The sequence below is a fragment of the Anastrepha ludens genome, chromosome 4, assembly GCF_028408465.1.
Source record: "Anastrepha ludens isolate Willacy chromosome 4, idAnaLude1.1, whole genome shotgun sequence".
Taxonomy (NCBI): Eukaryota; Metazoa; Arthropoda; class Insecta; order Diptera; family Tephritidae; genus Anastrepha; species Anastrepha ludens.
In genome coordinates this window covers 77,472,163-77,489,522 of record NC_071500.1, presented here as the reverse complement: position 1 = coordinate 77,489,522, position 17,360 = coordinate 77,472,163, and the positions used below count along the sequence as shown (strand labels likewise).

At 37.5% G+C, this 17,360-nt stretch overlaps 1 protein-coding gene across 1 annotated transcript in view; it reads right to left on the bottom strand.

The window, feature by feature from the left end:
* LOC128861722 (Krueppel-like factor luna) overlaps positions 1 to 5,564 on the bottom strand; it is a 30,750-nt gene extending 25,186 nt beyond the window's left edge. The window contains exon 1 of the mRNA XM_054100068.1: positions 5,297 to 5,564. The gene's annotated coding sequence lies outside the window, so the exon portion shown is untranslated. The remainder of the gene's footprint in view (positions 1 to 5,296) is intronic.
* Positions 5,565 to 17,360: the final 11,796 nt, after the last annotated feature.

Genomic DNA, 17,360 nt, shown 5'->3' with positions numbered 1-17,360 from the left:
CATAGAAGGCCCATTTAATAACGTTAGCACTGTTGCTATCCAACGGGCGTTAATAGACTTAGGGGTGAAAAATTGTATCAGCAATTGGATCATCTCTATGCTAGAAACCAGGATAATTTGAGCTAATATGGGTAATATCAACATAACAAAAAGAGTCCACAGGGGCACTCCACAGGGGGGAGTACTATCTCCACTCCTCTGGTTATGTGTTATTAGTAAAATCTTAATACAACTTAATGGTCGCTTACGCTGATGATGTGGTGTTAATGGCATCAGGACTGCGTCCCAATACGATCAGTGGGATCATTGAAAGGGCGCTAAGCGAGCTTAACCCTTGGGCTACAGGCTGTGGCCTAAGCTTAAACGCGCGTAAAATAGAACTCATGCTATTTACGACCAGATATAAGGTAGAAATTTTTACTCTACCAAAAATTAACGGACAAACCCTCTCACTTTCACCCAGTGCAAAGTACTTAGGGGTAAGTCTGGACTCCAAACTTAGCTGGAAATTAAACATTGAAGAACGGGTAAAGAAAGCAGAAATCGCGATATATGAATGTAAACGTATGCTAGGAAGAAGATGGGGTCTTCAACCCAAGTATACATTATGGTTGTATAAGGCGGTTATACGACCAATTTTAACGTATGGCTCGGTAGTTTGGTGGAAAGCTCTAGAGAGAGAATACAACATCAAATTATTTAGCAGAATACAAAGATCTGCCTGTGCAATAACAGTCGGTGCAATCAGACCATGTCCTAGGAAGCCCTGAACGCTCTGACACACGTTATTCCGGTAGATCTACATATCAAGAAGATGGCAACAATGAGTGCATTTAGATTAAATGAAGCGGGTCACTGGAAGGAAAATGCTCAGGGCATTGCCAGGCTATTATTGCGACAAACCCAGTATACCTCGAAGAGGACTGACTACATCGTCCCGACGGTAACATTCAGTAGAAATTTTGTCACTCTCTTTCCATCTCGGAAAGAATGGAATAAGGGATTCTCATTAAACAAGTTCGACACTACAGTCTATACAGATGGCAGTAAAATGGATTGTGGTGTGGAAGCTGGAATATATTCTCATAGACTTAAAATTAAAAGATCTGTGCGTCTCCCTAATGCTTGCTGTGTCTTTCAGGCGGAAGTACTGGCAATTGGGAAAGCTTGTAGGCTACTAATTGCAGATCCCTCTTTTAAGGGCAATTTCGCTATTCTTTCGGATAGCCAAGCTGCAATCCAGGCACTTGGTTCAGCTACAACAACCTCTAAAGTAGTGGAACAAAGCAGGACCAGCCTTACCACCCTAAGTGAAAACCCTAAAGTTACCTTAATCTGGGTCCCGGGACATCGGAGCATTGAAGGTAATGAAAAAGCGGATGAACTGGCAAGAAGGAGATCTGCTATGAATAACGGTCTTACAGAATCGGTATTCACACCATTAGGCGCAGTCAAGGGTGCAATTTCCCTAAAATACCTCCGAATCGCAGATTGTAGTTGGAGAGATCAGACGAAATGCAAAATTAGCAGAACGTTGTGGCCCACCTACAACCTTAAGCAATCGTCAACATTGAGAAACATGAAACGCCGGGACGCTCGGAGACTAACGGCAGTCATAACTGGCTTTTGGTCTGAGGGAGAACAAGCAGCTAAAATGGGCATCCCTGACAACACATACTGTCACAGTTGTAAACAACCGGAGAAAAAGGAAACAATCTTCCATTTCCTCTGCGAATGCCGTGCCCTATGGAAGGACAGCATGTTAACCCTGGGTAAACCGCTGTTCGAGAGTCTGGAACAGCTGTCTGGCTTAGATGTCAACAACCTGATAAGGTCCCTGAACCGCACAGATTGGATATCCTTATGCTATAAATAACTGGTAAACAAGTTGGTAACGAGGATGTGGCAACAAAATGGTGCGAAGCGCTAGTGGGATTTTGGAAGAATCATTACTTAAACCAACCAACCAACCAGCACTAACTATATTAAATGAGTTCTGAAAAACTTGCTTACGTGTTTAATTGCCAACAATAAGAGGAAAAAGTTTTTTCTTAACAGTCAGATGGAGAGACTAAATTTGATTTAAATGGACGAGATCGAAGGACTGACTGATTTAACTGCTTAATTAAACTTCCAGAGGGAGGCACGATAAAGTTGAAAAGTACTTTGGTTGTGAGCCCTTAATGAACAGTATGGGCAAATGGACGAAAGCTATTGCCTTCAGCAGGAATATTCTCCAGAAGCAGCAGTGAAATTCAAAAGCCGAGAGCTACACGATGGTGCCCTTTACAAGCTTATTGAACCTGTAGCTGGTGTCAAACAAGGCGATATACTATTGCCTCTACTATTTTTAATAATCATTGACGGCATAGTGAGTATGGAAAATCCAGATGACCATGACTATGGCGATGCACACATGCAGAGAAAACATGATAACTTTGGCTTCACACCAAAAAAGATAGCAATGCGAATCAATGTCAGAAAAACTATGTCCATGACAATCAACGTCTTGCTCTAAAACAGGTTCGCAATTTATGGAGAACCCATTCGAAACGTCAAGAATTTCACCTTTCTAGGGAGCCAAATCACACCGGATGGTAGAGTAAAAGAAGATATTGATGTTAGACTCAAAAAAACCAAGACAGCCTTTGCAAGCCTGAAATAGATCTGGTTTTCCAAACCGGTGACAACGCGCACGAAGTTACGAACTTTTAATTCGAATGTTAAATCCGCCCTACTATATGGATAAGAAACCTGGTTGGCGTCTGTATTTGCGACGCAGAAGTTGCGAACCCTTGTCTTAAAACTATCCTCCGTATCTAGTGGCCTGAGAACAGGATTTCAAACGAACAACTCCTTGATCCAAGCAGACAAAAACCAATAGACATTGAAAGATGTCATGGAAATAGAAATGGATTGACCATACAATGCGCAAGCCAGCGACCAACATAAGTCAAATGGCATTGGGATGGAACACACAAGGATCGCACCCCAGGGGATACCCTGAAGGATCTTGGTGGCGTAGCCTTAATGAGGAATTTTTAAAAATCGATGGACTGTAATTGAGACGAAACCGAGAAGTAGACAGCATTGATAAACATTTGTTCACCTCTATGCGCCCAAAGCCGGCGCCATGTCAACTAATAACAAACGTAGATGTTGGCAAGCACTTTTGAAAAGAGTGTGGTCCGAAGCTATACGTAAAGTTAACAATTTCCAAAAAAAATTGTCAACGAGTTATTTTTGCGTAATCTTTACTAATGCGCTAGAAAAAAATTAAATACTTTCGTGATGTGATTCATCATTGCTTCAGTGCCGTTTTATACATGCGGTTGTATTTTATGAGTGAAGCTACAAGTTCCGTTACTTTCGTGCATCCTTGTATTCACACAACAACACACATATGTCGTGATCTAGAATCCACATGTGCCAAAACCACCATATACACACACATATACCTTATATATTAATACAGTAAATGTACCTACAGTCGGAAAATTTGTGGTCATGACACAAAATAAATACTACTCCTGGTTTTCGTTCTTATTAGGCTGCATACGTAATGTCTCCGCCTTTTCTTGTGTTTTTTCTTATTTGTGGCTATTTATCGATATTGGTTGATTTTGTTTTGCTCATTAGTATTATTATAGAAGTACATAAAGGGTGGGCCACCTAGGGTTTGAAACTGAATAGCTTTAAATAAGAAACGAATGATTTTTTTCAGTGTGGGGCTTTTCCATTTGAAAGTATAATGGACAATATTTAATTCAAAAGACTTCCACGACAGCTCTGGGAGTAGCCGGTACGATGAACCTAATTTCTCAGCACATTTTCGACTGTATGGAATTGTATTTGACCGATAGTTGCAGCAATTTCGTTGTTGAGAGCGTTAGTCACTGCTGGATGATTCGCGTAAGATTTATATTTATTCAGTAATTTAAAGAATTCAAATCCAGCTTCAAATTTAGAACGTAATTTTCTTGTAGTTTTGGCAGGCGAGTCCCCATTGTATATACTTGTGGGGCGCAAAATTAATCACCCTATCGGAAGATTTATAATTTTTGCCAGTGGCGTTTTATGCCAATCATATTTGACCTTTCTGAACTAAGAAGTTGCAGTATATAAACAGGCGAGGCACATAAAAGGCAAAATAAAAATTTCCATCACTCAAAATCATTTTTTATTTAGTAAAAAAGTTATTCGAAAACAAGTTTGGAGATTTAATTCCATTAACATTTCCCAACGTTGTTCAAGCGTAAATCGATAAATTTCGTAAGCCGCAGACGTTAACCCAACTTTCTGTTTCAATATCAATGCACTTTAGTTGACACATTACACGAAATCAGTAGTTCAAGTTTCAAACATGAGAAGGACCACCCTGTATGTTTAAGTATATGTGTGTCTTAGTTACAAAAATATTCGGTATGAGTGAAACCAGCAATTTTCGTCATTACTCTTCAGGTGGTTGTGGGGTGAGGGAAGAGCAAAAGTGCGGTATTCACCTGAAAGTGGCTTAAAAGGAAAAAAAATTATGTATGTAAAGACATCGCGTGTAGTTCAAAGTGCTCGAGCAATCTTAGCGTTGCAATTAGTTAGCAAACCACTATAGATTTGCTGACATACATACACAAGCTTACACTTGTAAACCTGTAAACTTCCTAACATTGTTTTAATTTTTATACAAATGCGACTGTTGATTGGCAACACGAAATACAAAGATTATTGCTTGCGCTAGAACACTTTTCATATAATAATATTTTAGTGTAGTTGTAAATCAGCATAGAACGAATGAATAATAGTGAGCATTGCATCACTGCAAAAGGGATGCCTCGGTCTTTTTCATGGTTTAAGAAATACTTGCACTTGTATTTGATTATTGCCTCTTTGTTTTGTTTTGTGTTTTCTAATTTTATTTTGGATAAACGTATTCCAAGAAACATTTGAAATTCATTATTATTCTCTGTCTTTCTGGTTTTTATTCACTTCAAACATCATTTCGAACCGAGTTGGCTTACTGCCAAACCAATTGAATGAATGGCAATACCGTGCCGACCGACTTCGTGTGCCGAATAGTCACGAAATACTCTATTTCTCAAAACGATTATCTTGCTTCTCACAGCCCGCCTGCGGTTTTGCGCCTAAATTGCGGCAACAGGAATGCACTTATACACCCAAATCAACAAATTATCAAATAGCTAAAGTAAACAACAACAATAAAAAAGGTATTAAGTAATCATTAGGTGTAACATACTATATATTTCTGTTGACTTCTATTTGGGAAAAAATTGTTTCTTACTTGTTTGCTTATGCGGTCACGTTTACTATTAGTCACTTTGGTCTTAAATCCATCAAAAAGTTGGCCACTGATTTAACTTTGAGAATATAACATCGACTTTACTATCGCCAGCACTAGAAACATTTCCACAGTCTCCTCCACTTTTACGTATTCTTAATTTTAAATATGCCATTTTGTTCTTCGTTTTGTGCCTGTCTCTTTCATCTACTTATAGCTTTCTGGTTTCCACTCTCTTTTTTCATTATTCACAATTGTTAATATGCATAGATTCTGCACGTCACTTTATTTTTCTTTAGCGAAAAATGTGTAAAATGGTTGGATAGCAACAGTAAAACAATTGAAAGTCTATGCTACCATAGTTTTTTATATTTCGTAACTACATTTAATCAAATAAGTTGTCGATTTAGGGTAGGCTAAGGTAGCAAATAGTTTTTGAAAGAAGATCAGAGGAGAGATGAGACGGCGTAGAAAAGTTCATCATCATGTAATTTAACGATTTTTGTAGGAGCTCGCAGGTCAGGATCAAAATTAGAATTGCCACTTTCCGATTAGGGAAGAATCACGATTCACATAGAGTTCGATTATAATATAAAGTTGACAGTAAATTTAAGATGAATATAGTATAGCTTAACTTGAGTTGAGTAGTTCAGTTGATTATAGTTCACAAAATTAGGTGGTGAAAGAAAAAATTTAAAATTGAATAATAATACTTTTTCCTGTGGAGCACAATACACTGCTGATGTGCGTCAGTTTTTGACGTACCACTCCCTTCTACTGGCGCGTTATCCAGTTGCTAACGCTCGCCAAACTCGAAACTAAAAACATTCGAATTATTCCTTCGGCAATTCTTTGCCTACCACCGGGCGCAAGAAGCGCTCTTTTGCTCTCCGAGTAATTTGCATAAAACTTAGATTTGTATGGAACTGATTTCGAGTTGAAAATTGTGAGCGAATGCCATTTGTGCCACTTTCTGTACTCTTAAAAGGAGCAGCGCCAGTAAAGTGAATATTTTCACTGATTCTCTCGCATGTGAAGCGAAATTCAGATTTTCTCAGTTACAGGCACAAATATACCTCTACATACTTATATGCACACTAATTTATAATGTTGTGAGGGTTTCTCGATACGTGATGGGTAATGGGTGTTGTATGGTGAGGTAATAAAATGGCGGTAAATGGTGTTGGCGAAAACACTAGTGTTTCACAGTAAGTAACACTGCAAAAAATCCAGACTATATTTGGCCGCCGTAGCTGAATATTCATTTTTTTTTTCGTTAATGATTTCTGCTATTATCTCTTTGACATTTCTATCACTTAATTTTGAAAAACGTCTGTCTCCGAGGACACATCTTGTTTCGAGAGTATTATTACTAATTCAATTTTGTATGTTTTCATGTAGATATGGATGTATGTAATAAAAATTCTAGTAATGAAACACCTCATTTTTGAATCTTTAATCCGTGTTTATGTTTTTTTTAAGTGCTATACGTTTTAGCGTATGATCCCATGGGACAATGCAAGGCCAACTGCGAAGCGCGTTGCGTTGCACCAGACTATACTGCGCATCAAAACTTTACACAGTTTGACAAAAAATTCGATATCTTCTGAACGGATTGGATGAACAAAGTTTTGTTTACAGATTATTAAAGGTGAGCATTGTGCGCTTAATCTGTCGGTAATATTGTCCATTTAGAGCGTGAAGAACGCAAAAAGAATTGCGATTGTTTATAAAAAATTATTGTTAAAAATTATTGTTTCGACAAATACACAGTCTATGAACGTTAAATCGATAGAGTAAACATTTTTCGGTAACCGAAATAAATTTCATCAAATTATCAATTGTAGTTTCTGAGATATTGATTTTACAAGAATATCATGCGAAAAAATTGAATTGTTAATAATATAAACAAAAAGCGAAAAAAAACTATTCACAGCAATTATTATGTGACAAATTCTCTATCCAAAAATGCAATTGATTTTAAAATCGGGAATTTGATGGAAAATTCGGGGCCCACTTGACGTGGTTTGACTCAAAAAATATCTGTCAATCGGAGGCCGCATTAAGGTGGTACTTCCATTTTGTGCAATAAAATTAAGGCGCACACTGCAAATTGGAGATAAGCTCCACCAAACCCCTAAATACGGGTGGACATGAGAATTATATTCATATACAAGTATGTTTTAGTGCTCTTTATTTGAGAGGGAATTTTTTAAGATTTTCTAAAACAAAAAATTTATAAGACTATTTTTTTCTCTTTTATTTTGAAATTTAATTAATAGAAAAAATTGGGAAATAAAATTGTGAACCAATGCAATCTACTCTCCAAAGATTTTGTGCAAGGGTAAGTCCTTAGTTGTGGTGTTATATAAAATTAAAATATATTTAATTTTTCAGTGTACTTTTCGAGTCGACTCACCCATAGCAACCCTCCGAGCGGTCTCGCGAACACAATGCTGGTGTTATAGTTGCTGACACAACAAGTAGCCGAGGAGCAACACTTTGTCGCGCTCACAAGTGGTTATTCGTGCCATTATGCTTTTATTATTTTCCCTTAGTATTTATTTTCTCACTTGTCTCAAACTCTCTCTCCGACAGTAAATAAAAGGCAAGCTCTCGTGCAATATTGACAAATGCCTGCTTCTGCGCACAAAAATGGCGACCTGTGTGCTTCCGGGTAGTGAAGAATGATGACAACGGGAAGAGGGACGTTGAACAGGTGGTGGGTGACGAACAACAAGCGAATAATAAGCAATATATGTTGAAAGTGTGGGATCGTAGCCCTCACTTTGCCAAAGACTTGCACACACACTTGTGGATTGTTTCGTACACTGTCGTCTGCTCCCGGCTTTTCCTTCCTGTACGAGTATCATCAAGCGCGGTTCGCATGAAATGTGAAACGGGGTGAAGTGAACAACTAAGTTCCTGACGGCTGGTGCAACGAGACGAGAGGCGACGTGTTGCTTCAATATGTGCTAGTTAAAAATGTAAGTGAAAAGCTTTGGTATTCAAACGATTTATTGTTTTTTTTTTACCAGGTGGTTGACGGCACGAAACTTACGTAAGTATGATACCTTCAAGTGTGCGTACCTGCAACCACGACAGAGACGGTAACGGTAATGAAAATGAATAATGGTAATTCTAATTAAGACAGTGAAAAGCACCTAAAAACCTCTTGGTACTCATTATTGACCTCATCATTTTTCTAATCTCGATGAACTTGAACTCTTGTTTTTTCCTATATTGGCGCTGTAGTCGTCTATGACTCCAAATAGAACTACCATGTGAACATCGAACTCTAGCCGAATAGATAAAGCTTCTGAAGAACACCTGCACCACTAGATTCGAAAGCACCGGTGTATATTCGAAAGACCTCGAAACTTCCAAGTGCTTTGTTGGGTGAATTGCAATAGTATTTTTCAAGTAGAAGTTCTCAATATAAGGGAAGTGTGCAGGATAATTAAAAACTATCCACAACCACTATCGGAAGTATTTTTTTTTCGGGTAGTTAAGTAGTGATCTTAGCTCTACAGCCACCTACAACAAACTCAAAAATCGTCCGACAATGGAAGGAAAAATTTATGCTTTAGCACGCACGACAGACATCACTCTCATCTGGGTACCTATCCATAGGGACATAGAAGGACATTAGAAAGCTGTTGAGCTGGCAAGACAGCAGGTATCCTATAACGAATCCGAAGCAGTAGAAATAGGCTTTCCCCAAACCGTGCACAAAAAGGAGAAGCAGGCAAACCTGCAAATTAACTAAACAAACGTTACCCAATTTCAACAAATCCAGAACTGACGAGTTGTTAAGAAATTCACCAGTAAACATATTAAGAATTGCGTCAACAATAATCGGCCACTGGCCTTTGGAAGACCCTGCGAAGCAGATGGGTTGGCCGTACAACGCTAGATGTAGAAGCTGCAATCAAGAAGAATCAAAAGAAACAGTCTTTCACTATATGTGTTAGTTCTCAAGTCTGGGTGCTCTACGACATAGAATGATGAAGAATTTTCGTTGGTTAAGAAATTGCAGAAAAAAAATAGGTGGCATAAGCAGATTCATAGTCAAATCAAGATCGTTCGACTAATAAAAAGCAACATTTCTACAAGTGCTGCATCAAAGTGGCAACATTTGTGCTAATGGGGCTGGGCTGTGTCACTCAGACAACATCACCACCACCAGATCCAGTCTAAAAGTGTGTAGAGTCAGAACTTCAAGATTTATGTCGAAAGAATTTACTTGAAAGATGTTTGAGGTGTTGTTTCAAAACATTTTGGGCCAAAATTAATTAAAATTGTTCCGCGTAAGTAGTTAGATTATTCAATCTACACAGCTTTTTTATACAATAAATTATTTATCGATTTTGTAAATCATTCGCCAACGAATTTAATGAGGGAGAAGCGAGTAAATCGTCGCAGCTTTTTAGCGGCTAAAGAACTTCGCCAAGAGCAACTCCATCAAAAAGATGAGTTTTACGAGGCCACCGAAAAACGAATACATAAAGAATTTTTAAAAGATGTTCAATTGATTTAAATTCAAAATTTATCAGTTCACATGAACAAATCACATACCAAGTCTTAGATATGTAGAAGAACTCATTAATTAAAAAAACAAAACAAGTTATAATCTTTCCATCGTCTTCGATACTCGCCGTTGCTAATGTGCAATGATTCATATATCTTTTCCAGAATCTAACTCTCGAGCCCTCCGAGGGGCGCTATTGAATGTTTTCATTGTCTATACTACTGCGCTAATTAATGGGACCAGAAGACTTTACTGCTCACTTGTTCATTCGGTTCAAAGCAAGACTGCTGGAGTTAAAAGCTGATTTTGTTGTCAGTGCTGATGCTGCTTTCAAAATTAGACCTATTAGCAGTGATTCAGGTTAGAGTTGGCATTTTTCGTCCTCTCATAGCAAAATTGGTAGGTAAGTTGGTAGGCTAAAATGAATTTTTAAAATACAAGTGGGGGTTGCTTCTTCCAAGTATATATGTATGTAAATGCATTTTGCTTAAATAAATACTTATTTTTTAAGAACCTTAAATTGAAACTAATTATATTGTATTATTTCCTTTGATTTCGTGGTGGCTTTGCAACTTTTGCAGCGCGCCTTTAATTTTCTTCGTCCCCAAGTGAAATAGTAAATATCACTGTCCACTGTATTCAACACTCACTTATTCATTAAGTTCTCCAAGAAATATAAACATGCTTTTGGGTGGGTTGAATTTTTTAAGTCATTGAAAAAAGAACAAATAAAGCAAATAAATAAAAATGTTATATGTAAGTTTATGTTGAAAAATACCAAATTTTTCGGTAGAAATATCGAATTACTATCTCATCATATGTAACATAGTATTGCAAAGGCGCAAAACATAGAGGGCTACCCACGTGCGATCGAGAGAACCTTTATATGCAATAATAAATTCGCTGACTTCTCAGGGAACAATTAAATTTCAATCGGTAGGTATGCATTCTTCCTACCATATTCTCCATAGGAATTGATTTATGCATCTAACAGCTCCTCGTCCCCATATTTCAACAGCTTAGTTTCTATATTATTATAAAAATACGCTATGTTTAAAGATTCCTATTGTTTTACGTATAATGGACGTTCTCGGCTTCACCTCCACAACATCCTAAAGAAGGTAAAAACATATTGGTAAAGGTAAAACAAATATTAAACCCGGTTAATTGGCTTCTCCGCGTAATTGGTCAACAATTTAGCATTCAGATAAATAGTGTTTGGCATCTCTGCTAAACTACTGAAACCTAAGTTTGCTGGTGATGCAGGAAGAAAGCGTAAGTAATTTTCTTTTAATTGGTTATATATGTATATATATAGTTGGCGCGTACACCCTTTTTGGGTGTTTGGCCGAGCTCCTCCTCCTATTTGTGGTGTGCGTCTTGATGTTGTTCCACAAATGGAGGGACCTACAGTTTTAAGCCGACTCCGAACGGCAGATTTTTCATGGCAGAAATGCACTCGAAGGTTTGCCATTGCCTGCCGAGGAGCGACCGCTATTAGAAAAATGTTTCTTTTAATTGATTAGGTTGACCAATTAAGCGGGATTACGGTAAATCAATGAATTACTTTAAATGTATTTACACCAACCAATTAGTACATATTTAAGTGCGTACACCCTTTTTGGGTGTTTGGCCGAGCTCCTCCTCCTATTTGTGGTTTGCGTCTTGATGTTGTTCCACAAATGGAAGAACCTACAATTTCATGTCGCCTCCGAGCGGCAAAGTCTTTTATGAGGCATCCACGTTTCCTACTTTGTGTAAAGCAAGGATTTTCAATCTCAAAAGTTCAGATATAAAAATAGAAATGCCATAAATTTTCGGAACTAGCGAAGCAACTTTCTCAACGCCGATTCAGGAACATATACCTGCCATACAAATAGAATATTGGTCGATTCCTTGTTTATATTAATAATTAATAATTAATATAATTAACTATTGTACATAGTTTGTATAATTGCTCAGATTTTCCAGGAGAAACCTTTTTAGTTAATAAACAAATTTTAATTTATCATTGGCTATGGTACATGCAAATACTAGGTTGTTCGATAAGAAATACACAATTTTATGGTTGAAAATACACTTTATTATTAAGTATAGTCTCCCTGAACATCAATGTACTTGCTCCAACCAGATTCTAATTTATGAATTCCATCCCTAAAGTGAGAATCTGGAAAGGTTGCAAAATATGCTTCCACAGCTGTTTCGACCTCATCATTTTATGACAAATGCTTCTCATGCATACATTTTTTTAAATCTTGAAACATATGGAAGTCGCTAGTGTCTATGTGAATACGGTGGATGCTGTTGTGACCTGATTAAATAATATTTTTCTTTCGCAAACTGGGTCTTTTTCACGAGTTTTTTCCTTCGGCTGGTCTAAAAGGTTTCAATAATATTCAGTATTTATTGTTTTACCAGTTAGCCAGTAATCCACAAACAAAATTCCTATCGGACCCCTTCATCACACCTTCGTGGCCGATTTCTGGACACGAACTCGAGCGGAAGTCCCGCTCTGTAGCCTCTTGTTATGATTTAGGATCATGTTTTCTCGATAGTGATGAATAGAAGCACAAAATCCATTTTATCCTTTCGAAAACGTTCTAATTACGCTGAAAAAATCGCATTCGAATGTAGCATATTTGCACACATCTTTCTGAAATCCAATATTTCAGTCAAAACATTGCTTAGACTGCCCAATGAGATGCCTAGGGCTTTTACTAAATCATTTACAGTTACAATATCCTGTATTTTTTCTACGATTTTTGGTGTTGTTGCTTTTTTTGGACGCCCTTGACGTGGATCATCTTCAAGGATTGTACGACCACGTTCAAAAATTCTCGTTCATAAATTCTCTTTGCTTTGAAATCTTCCAAACAACAAATGCCTTCACTGCACGACACTTGAATTTTCCCATTGGTGAAAGTACTGTGACATGTCGATACTAAATTGCTTTTAGACAAAGAATGAATTGACAGATTGAAATGAAGTATGTACCAACATAACAAAGAAAAAAATTAGGCTATTAGCAACGAAGCTCTTATCGAACGGAAAAACCTATTGAATAACCTCCGGTCAAAATTAAAGTCAATTTGAGGTCTTAATTTCCCTTCCTTGCAAGGATTAATATTTTAATATTTTTTATGTGTTTTGGAAATACAAGTATGTATCCACATTTAGCTTACTAGGTGTGGTAATATGGAGTAATAAAATAGTTTTTAAATATGGGTACAGCGAGTTTTGAATTGTGTAAGCTAACTGAAAAAGAGCCGCGTATAGCTCGTAAAGCTTTACTCGTATTTGGCCCAGACTTTATTTCTTATGATCGACCAGCGAATCTTAATTGCATCTCCCTAATCAAATCAGGAAAGTCCCTTAAAAATTCTTTTTCTTGGTAAGTTGTGCAAGTGTGAGAAGAAATCGGTGAAGATTGTAATTGATTAGATTTAATTCTACAAAACAGGCTTCCTAATGTTTAGTATTAACTTGTATTTGCGGAACAGCTTGGATTCCAAAGATCCCATTTGAATGGCAATAATTCATTGTGGCTTATGACTTGGAACATTTTCTCGCTAAAAATCTCATAATGAAACCTTATAAATAAAACTCCGCGATTTTTTTAGTTTTATCAATTTATAACGACCTGCAAGGATTAAATAACTTCCTCAGATCTCAACACGTGAACCATAAATCCATTTGTATTTAAGTCTTATAAATAATAAATGAGAGGCGTTATGAATAAATGAGAGGGGTTTGAGATGTGGTGCTATTGGCGGATGATGAAAATATCGTGGCCAGGCAAAGTTAGTAACAAAGAAGTCTTAATGAAACTAGGAAAGGATAGAGAGCTGTTATTAACGATAAATCGTTGCAATCGTTTGGTCACATTATGCGTGGTCCTAAATATGAGTTGGTGCAACTGATTGTGAAAGGTAAAATCGAAGGCAAACAAGGAATTGGAGGGAAGCAAATGTCTTGGTTTCGTAACATAAGAGAGTGGACAGGATTAGGGACTATTGGGCAGTTGGTTGAAGCAGCCCGAAGCAGAGACAATTACCATAATACTACATCTAATATTTTTTAGTTTTGTTAAATGTAAACAAGAAGAAAGAATTATTTATCACATTTGTGTTAAAATTAATGAATAATTTATTACTGTGATCGCTTACATTCTGTATTAAGAATTTGCAAATAAAGAAGAGGAGTATTATAAAACGAGCAAATAGGAATGATGCCTTACCTACAACTCAATCCTGATTCGCAGTCATAAAAGTATGTACTGTCGTTTTTCGAGTAAACCTTTTTTCAACACACTATGGCTCGTGACAATTACTCGTATTAATACTTGTGTGATTCATTAAAAACAAAAACGAAATATTTAAGACTTACTTTTTTTAAGAAAGCAAGTGATTTCAAATTACCTGTGAAAATGATAAACATGGGTTCTGCATAACAAACAAGTTTAGGAAAGTTTTTCGTGCCGAAAAAATTGACTACCCTTAACATACTCGTATATACACACATACATATGTGAACATATATTCGAAGATGTATACAAGGACAAACATACGTAAGTTTTCGAAGGCGAACGTCGTAGAAACTATGGCGGTGATAAGAAAATATATTCGGAGCTGAGGTGCCTTGGTCGTTAGACGTTGCTAACATTTCATACAGCTCGTGTTCACTGCACGCAAATTAATAACGATTAGATTGGGGAGAGTGGCATGCAGGTTTGTATTTAGGTATTGAAGTAGTTTTACAACTAAACACGAAGACGGCGCGATACCCCATTGCCTACATGCCTCTGATGGCCGTGGACATTAATATTGTAATAAAAACAATTACAACAATGATGGCAACATTTACTGAAGGCATCGCACAACTATTATTGCATAATGCCGACACTTATACTATCATACTCCCACACACATTTGAGCTCCCCACTTTCAACTAATTGCTGTAATTACCAGCGATATTAGGCAACTCGAGACTCCAGCGAGTAAATGTAGTATGCTTAGTATTTGGAAATTAGGCAAGTGGCTGCTCCACTAAGCATGGATCTGACAGTGTTATGGGCGAGGGTATATCGCATCAAAGACCTGTGGCATTTGCAGTTCTTGCGGTTTGTTGCTTTTGCTTCCACTGCTATATGTATGCAAATATGTACGCTGGTGTTGTTCGAAAATTTAAATAAATAAATGTGCAGTATTTAAGCGACTGACAATGACAAATTCCAAATTGATTACTCGACCAACCAAACGACCAAACTATTACCCGACTCTCAGAGTTTTTGAATTTAGATTTCCATTGTTTGTTGTTATGACACCACGTGCCGCATGCAAAATGACCTCCTCAGAAATAAATATAAAGTGGGGAAAATAAAGCAGTTGACACTAGTTGTGGCTTGATAAAGGGGTGAACAATGAACACTGAAGGACTTCGACTCATGTCGGAAAATTGTTGTTACTGCTGAATAGAAAAGCGAAGGCGAGGTGGTGACGGAGATTTCACTGAAGTGATTAGTTAACACAGGATTGTAGCAAAGCAACTTGCGATTTAGTAATAGGATATCAGTAGGACAGCAATTAAATTAGAAATGATGTCGTAATACTTTACATTGGAGTTAAAAGTAATTGAAATAAATTTAAACTTTCGATTTTAAAGAAAAAGATTTTTTTGAAATAGAGACAACCAAGGGAGTTTTATTGCGACAAATATTCATTTACTAAGCAATCTATTCATTTTGTGCTTTGATCATTAGACCCTTTGACAAGTTATCAATAAAACTGTCCAGCTTTTTTTATGAATCTTGAGGATGGTAGTCACAGCGGATTGAAATGCTTGAAGCGATTCATGGTACACTTCTTCCAAATAAGACGTATTTTTCAAAAAAATGTTTCAAGACACTCTAACAAAGGTCTGCAGTGATTGTTTGGCCTTTTTGAACAAATTGTTTCGATACTTGTCGTCACTAAAAATTTCTATATCCGTTTGACATCCCTTGTGTCAATCGTAAATTTGCGAGAAGTATATTCAATCATTGGCGGCCGACGTAGCCAAATGAGTTGTTGTACTACCATTCGGATTTCAGAGAGAACCTAGGTTCGAATCTCGGTTAAAGACCAAAATGAAGAAAAAAGTTTTTTCTAATAGCGGTCGCCCCTCAGCAGGCAATAGCAAACGTCTGAGTGTATTTCTGTCCTGAAAAAGCTTCTCATAAAAATTAAAAAAATATCTGCCGTTCGGAGTCGGCTTAAAACTGTAGGTCCCTCCATTGGTGGTACAACAACAAAACGCACGGCACAAATAAGGGAAGGAGCTTGGCCAAGTAGCCAAAAAGGGAGTACGCGCCAATTATGTATTTATATATAATATATGCGCGGGGTGTTAATGTATGTACTAACATGACTAAAGAGAGTAAATCGCCGACCCTGGTACTGTTAAATAATGTATATGATCTCTTGGGTGCTTGAATAAGAAAGTGACTTCGAAGACACCTTGTTTCACTGAGGGTGGATTGCACTTTAAAGATTTTTCAATAATGCCGTAGAGCCTTTGGTAAAACCCTGGGGTTGCAACCTGCTGTAGTTTGTTTTATGGTATGTCCGGCGACTAAAAAACTCCCCCTCGTTTGGAACCGTCGCCCACCCTTCAACCGGTTTCGCATTACTTCAGAGTGGTTTTCCATCTTCCTAAGTACAAATGTCTATGTTAGGGTTATCTAGGTTATTCTTGTTTCCAACGCATACATTGGAAGAATGGCATCGGTGGCATCTCCGCATTCGCATTTCCTTATTTTGAACAGGTATTTCTGGAAATACCCGTGCCCCCAAAAGCATTTGGGTTGTATAAAAATTAACTTCATCGAAGTTCCTGTCTTTTATTATTCTATAAATCTATCGGTATTGAACCGCTTATTACTTGAACAGTTGGTCCTGTTACTGTGTTCTAGGCGGGTTGGCGGTCTCCCTTTGTTTGCCTTCAATCTACTGAGTAGGGATGCCATCTTAGCGAGTTTCTCTGCTGCGTGTTTTATTTGGGCCCAGAAGGTTAGTCTTCAGCCGTATGCCTAGGTAATTTTTAACTTTTTTGTGGTTCGCGTATTTGAGCAAGTTTGCATGCTAACTTCTGACGGGATGTGCTTCTTTGTTAGAAGTATTACCTCAGTTTTCTCTGTGGCTAATTTGAACCCACGTGAATTTAGCCACGTTTGTGTTTGTATCATTACTTGGTTAAGCTTTTTACGAGCTTCTTCAAGGTTTCGTGCTGTGATGACTGCTGCGATATCGTCTACGTATTCAATTAGAAAATACTATCGGGCATTTCCATATGGAATATCTCGTCATAACTAATGTGCCACATGTGGGGACCGAGAATTGAACCATGTGCCGCAATGTGGCGGATGTGGCGTCTATACAACGAGAACCCTCGGGAATTTGATACACGAGTTTGCGGTCTCATAAGTAATTTCGCTTTATGCGCTGTAGGTATGCCGGAATTTTGAACCTTAGCTCTAAGGCGGCCAATATGTCCGCCCAT